The 7,488-nt window shown below is 44.3% G+C and overlaps 1 non-coding gene across 1 annotated transcript; it reads right to left on the bottom strand.

Moving 5' to 3' along the window:
- Positions 1-6,376: 6,376 nt before the first annotated feature.
- LOC119928971 lies at positions 6,377-6,514 on the bottom strand. The gene has a single exon (XR_005451116.1). It is a non-coding gene; the product is annotated as a small nucleolar RNA SNORA7 (small nucleolar RNA).
- Between the last annotated feature and the right edge of the window lie 974 nt (positions 6,515-7,488).

The following is a 7,488-nucleotide window of genomic DNA, read 5'->3' on the forward strand; positions in this document are numbered from 1 at the left end:
TGATCTCCCCTCCTCCTGTCTCTCCCCACTTCAGTCTGTACTTCATTCTGCTGCCCGGATTATCTTTGTACAGAAACGCTCTGGACATGTCACTCCCCTCCTCAAAACTCTCCGTGGTTCCCTATCAATCTTCACATGAAGCAAAAACTCCCCACTCTTGGCTTCAAAGCTCTCCATCAACTCGCCCCCTCCTACCTCACCTCCCTTCCCTCCTTCTACAGCCCAGCCTACACATTCCACTCCTCTGCTGCTAACCTCCTCACTGTGCCTCATTCTCACCTGACTTGCCCTCCACCCCTGGCCCACTTCCTACCCCTGGCCTGGAATGCCCTCCCTCCACACATCCACCAAACTAGCTCTTTTCCTCCTTTCAAAGTCCTACTGAGAGCTCACCTCCTCCAGGAGGCCTTCCAAGACTGGGCCCCCCTCTTTTCCTCTCTTCCTCCTCCCCTCCCCATCATCCCTTCCCTCCCTCTGCCCTACACCCTTCCCCTCCCCACAGCACTTGTGTATATTTGTACATATTTATTACTCTATTTTATTAATGATGTATATAGCCATAATTCTATTTATTCTGATGGCATTGACACCTGTCTACTTGCTTTGTTTTGTTGTCTGTCTCCCCCTTCTAGACTGTGAGCCCATTTTTGGGTAGGGACCATCTCTGTATGTTGCTGATTTGTACTTCCCAGGCATTTAGTACAGTGCTCTGCACATACTAAGCACTTTATAAATACAATGGAATGAATGAATGAATATATGTAATTTGTTTCTGTTATTTATTTTGTCTTTCATTTCTTTTGTCCATTGCCCATGATTTGTGTAAGAAAGTGGAAAATGTTCTGAGGATCCTTTCTAATTCACATTGAATGTCAAAGGCAAAATTGATTTTCAGTTGATCAAAATGAGTGAGGCTACAGGGTATCTGCTTGCTTTCGAGATAGTCTATTTGGGACATGGACTGCCCCCATTCTCCTCACCTGTCAGGTTATAATGTGTGCCACTGGGCATAAGAAAAGTAGATGAGAGAGCATAGATGGCTCAACACAAACCTCCCTGACTAATGCTAAAAACACTCAAACACTTGCCCTCTGTGATAAATCTTCACTTCCCCATCTAAGCCTTCAATTCTCTGCTTGGATGTCCTGCTGACACCTCAACCATAACATGCTCAAAATAGAACTCCTCATCTTCTCCACCCAAGCCCTGTTTTCCCCCAATTTTCCATCACCATAGACAGCACCATCATTCTCCCTGTCTCACAAGCTCATAACCTTGGCATTATCCTTAAGTCATCTCTCATTAAATAATAAATGTGGTATTTGTTAAGCACTTACTATGTGTCAGGCACTGTACTAAGCTCTGGGGTTGATACAAGAAAGTCAGGGTGGACATATGCCCTGTCCCTCATGGGGCTCACAGTCTCAATCCCCATTAGACAGAGGAGGCAACTGAGGCACAGAGGAGTTAAATGATTTGCCCAAGGTCACATGGCAGACAAGTGGCAGAGCTGGGTTTAGAACCCATGACTTTCTGTTTCCAGGGTCATGCTCTTATAGAGAAGCAGCATGGCGTAATGGAGACATTATGCCATGCTACTTCTCTATTAAACTCACATATTTAATCTGCCACAGAATCCTGTCTTTTCAACCTTCACAACATTGCTAAAATTTACCCTTTCCTTTCCACTGCTACTACACTGGTGCAAGGATTTATCCTATTCTCTGTTGACTACTGCATCAACCTCACTTTTGACCTCCTTGCCTCCCGTCTGTCCCCTTTCCAGTCCATTTGTCACTCTGCCGCCTGGATGAGTTTTCTAGAAAAACTTTCAGTCCATATTTCCCCACTCCTTGAGAACTTCTAGTGGTTTCCCATCCACCTCTGCATCAAACGCAAACTCCTTACCATCAGCTGTAAAGCACTTTCACCTTGCTCCCACTTACCTTACCTCACTGATTTCTGAATACTACCCAGCACATTCATTTCACTTCTCTAATGCCAACCTACTCAATGTGCTTCAGTCTCATCTATCTCACTTATATCCCCTTTCTCACATCCTGCTTCTGGCTTGAAACTCCTTCCTCCTTCATATCCTACATACCACCACTCTCTCCACATTTAAAACCATATTAAAACCACATTTCCTCCAAGAGGCTTTCCCTCTCTCCCTTCTGGATCACCCTTGTACTTGGATTTGTACCCTTTATTCATCCCACCTTCAGCCCCAGAGCACTTATGTACATATCTGTACATAACCACCTCTCCTTCTAGATGGCAAGTTCCTTGTGGGCAGGGAACAAGTTCACTAACTCTGTTCTAGTGTACTCTCTGAAGCACTTTGTACAATGCTCTGCACACAATAAGTGCTCAGTAAATACAATTGATTGACCATCAGTGTCGCCTAAGCACTTGGTTCGGTTCTCCTTAAAAACTCTAAAAATCATCTCCAGCCCCAACCAGCCCCACAGCACTTAAATGCCTGTTCATCTGTAATTTATTTTAATATCTGCCTCTCCTTCTAGACTCTTAAGCTCCTTGAGGGTAGAGATCTTCTTTACCTACTCTCTCATACTATACTCTCCTAAGTGCTCAGTACAGTCCTCTATGCTCTATAAGTACCATTGATAGACTGATTGATTGACGTCATACCATCCTCATTCTTAACCACGTGCATCTGATCAATGTTCGTCTGGGTTGGCAAATAGCAAGCAAAGGTTTTCTACTCTATTTTCAGGGGATCATATTCATGAGTTTCTCAGTGTCACCCTCACCCCTGTATACGATCTCACAGTTGTCCTGCCTTTGAACCAAAGGACAATTCTACAAGCACTGTTCAGTTTGTGACCTTTCTGTAATCATTTGGAAATGGAATCTGAACAAACAGAGCTAAAGGATATAATTCAGGTCTCAAATGAAGGAGGGATGAGGCTGTAGTTACACTCCTTGCCTGGGGCAGCTTAAGGAATGGCCCAGAGAAGTGTACAAAGAGAGACTGTTGGTCCCCTCCCCCTCCTCCCATGCCCGAGTTACTAAAGAGGATATATTTTATTATTTGGTTAAAGGTGGTAAAAGCCTCTGAAGTGACATTTTTGAGTCTGTTCTGTCCAAACATACCAGTTTCTCCTTTCCCACTGGCTCTTCTCCAGACTCTTGGCTGAACTGATGTTATTTTCCGTGTCAGAATGAAATGCCAAAATGTGAAGGGCAGAGGAATCCAATTTTTCCTGGTGCATGGATGAGCTTGTAGTATATTAATCAGATTTCCTGTCAACTGAAAAAAATGCAGTGCTGCCAGAGATTTAAGGTTCAAGCTAGGTGGTGGAGAAATGTCTACTATTAGTTCCATTTTTAGGACCAATCTGAAATGGTGTCTCTTTAGTGCACAGAAATATTCAGAGATGTGTACTCTTCTTCTCTTCCAGTCCCTTTCATTTTGCCAAAAAGTTTGAGTCTTGCAGGACAAGGACCCCAGCAAGTTTTTCAGTCCTATAGGCTTGCGTCTAGGGTCTTTTGCATTGTTGGGTTCCAAACCAGAGGAGGTTAACCTACTGCCAAAATGCGTTATTTGTTCAGAACAAAGACTTTGGAAAAGCTGTAAGGGCTTTAGAGAAGGAAGGCACCACAACCCACCTCAGCACCTAATTCCAATCAGTGAACCCATCTTCTCTTCTTCCATGTGTATACATCTGTTTTCTGGGATAATAATAATAATGGTAATAATGATGGCATTTATTAAGCACTTACTATGTGCAAAGCACTGTTCTAAGCACTGGGGAGGTTACAAGCTGATCAGGTTGTCCCACAGGGGGCTCACAGTCTTAATCCCCATTTTACAGGTGAGGTAACTGAGGCACAGGGAAGTTAATGACTTTCCCAAAGTCACACAGCTGACAATTGGCAGAGCCAGGATTTGAACCCATAACTTCTGACTCCAAAGTCCGTGCTCTTTCCACTGAGCCACGCTGCTTCTCTGGGATCTTCTATAAGGGAAATACAAAAGCTTTCAACAGAGCCATGGTATCCAGTTAGTACTCACTTCTCTGAGCCCACAAATGAGAGTCCAAATTGTATTGTTTTAAATGGATTGTCAACCAGGTGGGCGAAGGCAGGCAGCTTGCCTGGGGAAGGAAAAGACAAGACCCTGCAGAGAAGGGAAAAGGAGACACTGTGGGAAGGGTGAATCAAGCAATCAATTTATCAGTAGTATTCCAGGGGAAGCTTAGGTGCTAACTCCATGGGGGCATTGGAGTGCAAAGTTGCTTTGTTTCAGGTCTCTGACAAGAGCTGGAGAAGCAACAATGCCTAGTGGAAAGAGCACAGGCCTGGGACTCAGATAATAATAATTGTAACCATAATTGTAATAATAATTAAGCACTTACTATGTGCCATTCATTCAATTGGGTTTTTTGAACACTTACTGTGTACAGAGCATTGCACTAAGTTCTTGGAAAAGTATAATATAACAATAAACAGACAAATTCCCTGCCCACAAAGAGCTTGCTGTCTAGAGGGCACTGTATTAAGCTCTGGGATGGATACAAGAAAATTGGGTTAAACGCAGTCCCAGTCCCGCATGGGGCTCAGAGTCTTAATCCATGTTGTACAGATGAGGTAACTGAGGCATAAAGAAATTAAATGACTTGCCCAAGGTCACACAGCAGACAAGTGGCAGAATTGTGATTAGACCTGGGTTCTAATCCCAGCTCAACCATTTGTTGGCCAAGAGACCTTGAATAAGTGACTTCACTTCTCTGTGCCTCAGTTCCCTAATCTGCAAAATGGGAATTCAATACCTGTTCTCCCTCCTACTTAGACCGTAAACCCCATTTGGGACTTGATTATCTTGTATCTACCCCAGGACTTAATACCGTGCTTGGCACATATTAAGCCCTTAACAAATACCACTGTTACTATTATTTCCAGTCAGGTATAAAAAAAGATTCAAAATGGTAAATTCTTGGGTGCTGGATCTTTGAAGTCCATTCCCTGTCAGTTCCCACCACTCCTCAAATCCCTCCAGCCTCCCTCTTGTTCCCACAACTCACAGTGAAAAGTTGGCTCCTGGTCCTGGGGGTTGCCTTGTGACCAAAACAACTTTTCACTCCTCCTGTCAAGAAACTGTTATCATAAAGGAAATTGTTGTTCTCTCCCCTCTCCGCAAACATCAACATCAACAGGTATATATTGTGCTGTCCAGAGACTCCAGGTGCTGTGGAGGTGCACCGGGTCTCCTGACATTGGATCCCTACCAACTGGGGGGAAATGGGGTGTTAATCTGTCCTGCCATTCCTCCACCCCAACAATGACCCCCACCCAACCCCTTCTTATTCTGACCACCTGGGTTAGCTTAAAGTCTGCAAAATAGTCTTCATTACTCCTGAGTTTATTTGGCTTTTTAAATTTCTCTAAAATCTCAATTTAAAAGGTCAGCGGTAGGCCAACTGTTTAAATATCTCCACCAGCAATGTAAACAGTGAATCAGATTACCTATTCACTCAGGAGTCCTTTAATTCCACCCACCCCATCATGGCCCTCCCCCTTTTCATTGTTCTCCCTCATTTCATCCCTGTGGCAAAAAAATTGTTAAATGAGACTGAAAAAATGCAGCTGATTAAGGCAGATAAAGTGATCAGAGGGAGCCATCTTCTCAAGCATTATCAAGTCTTTAAGACAGATCAAGTTTCTCCTTAGACACTCTGGCACCTAAGGCGTGGGGGCAACTTTTATAACCCATGTTTGATGCTTTCTGGAGGAGATCTTAAGACTAGTCTTTGCCAAGTTGAGATGGAAGAGAGGGTGTTGCAACAAGCACTCTCCTGACATTTTTGACAACTTGAAAAGTTTTCCATGAAGTTCATTTGGCGGTGAGATAGGGCCAGAGGCTGGTGCTGGCAATGCCAAGGTGGCAGTTTTGCGCAGCAGATAGGTGAAAGCCCAGTGTGAAATACACCAGAAAAAGGAAATGAAATGTACATCTTGTCCAGCATTTTGTCTCTCACCACAGCTACATCTATACCCTAGAGAACAAGGATTGAAAACCATCCTAACCACCAGGGTCAGACTGATCCACAGGGTCAAGAGACACTTGCTGTTCTCCCAGAGAGGGCTGTTATTTCTGCCAGGAAATATTCTTCCTAATAATAATGATAGCCTTGTCTTGCCTTATGCCTTAGAGTTGTCTCTGACCCATAGAGACACCACGGACATATATCTCCCAGAACGCCCTGCTCTCCACCTGCAATCATTCTGGTAGTGCACCATAGAGTTTTCTTAGTAAAAATATGGAAGTGGTTTACCATTGCTGCTTTCCACGCAGTAAACCTGAGTCTCCGCCGTCGACTCTGCTGCTGCTGTCCAGCATGGGTGAGTCTTGACTTGTAGCAGATCGCCTTCCACTCGCTAGCCACCGGCCAGGCTAGGAATGGAATGGGTATGCCTCTGCTTGACTCTCCCTCTTGTAGCCGAGACTGGTAGAGTACTGGAAACTCTCCAGGTGTGACCCTGAGAGGGGCTTATGTGGATAGGTTGGAGGAAATAATGATAGTAATGATAATAATAATAGGTGTGGTATATGATCAGCACTTAACTCTGTGCAAGGCAATGTACTAAGCACTGGGGTGGATATGGGACAGGGAATGCATCCAACAAAATTATCTTGTATCTACCCCAGTGCTTAGTATCTTGCCTGGCACATAGTAAGTGCTTAAAAATGACACAATTATTATCATCATCATTATTATTATTACAGGAAAATCGTGTTAGGCACAGTCCCTATCCCACATGACGCTCACAGTCTTAAATCCCCACTGTACAGATGAGGTAACTGAGGCACAGAGAAGTTAAGTGGTTTGCCCAATGTCACACAGCAGGCAATCAATCGTTCCTTTTTATTGAGTGCTTACTTCATGCAGAGCACTATACTAAGTGCTTGGGAGAGCACAATGCAATAGAATTAACAGACATGTTCCCTGCCCATGACAAGATTATCATCTAATAGGGGGAACTGGTGGACAAGTGGTGGAGCCAGAATTAGAACCCAGGTCCTTCTGGGTCCCAAGACTGTGCTCTATCACTAGGCCATACTGCTTCTCTAGGCTGACTCTTTCCCTAGCTAAGGGCAGAAAAATGGGCTCTTAGTGCTTAAGTTCTCTTCTATTGTAATGTGTGACATTTAAGAGCATTTGGACTACAAAACCTACCCAAGCCCAAACAACTGACACACATCACAGTGGCCTTTGGGGTCCCTCTCAATCTCAACAAGCAAGTCCACTAATCATCTCCCTAGGTATTTCTTCAGCTACCTCAGAATTGGAACCGGTCTGTGTCAGAGGCCGAACTAAGCAGTAAAAGTCAAAGCCACCAGGAGGGAACGGATGTCCTGGGCAGTAAGGCTAGAGGGGGAGACTATACAAATAGCACTTTTTCCTCAACCAGTGTTCAGATTTCCAGCCTCTTGGGTGAAACTCGAGCTGTATCTTGGAGAGG

Source organism: Tachyglossus aculeatus, chromosome 5 (assembly GCF_015852505.1).
Source record: "Tachyglossus aculeatus isolate mTacAcu1 chromosome 5, mTacAcu1.pri, whole genome shotgun sequence".
NCBI lineage: Eukaryota > Metazoa > Chordata > Mammalia > Monotremata > Tachyglossidae > Tachyglossus > Tachyglossus aculeatus.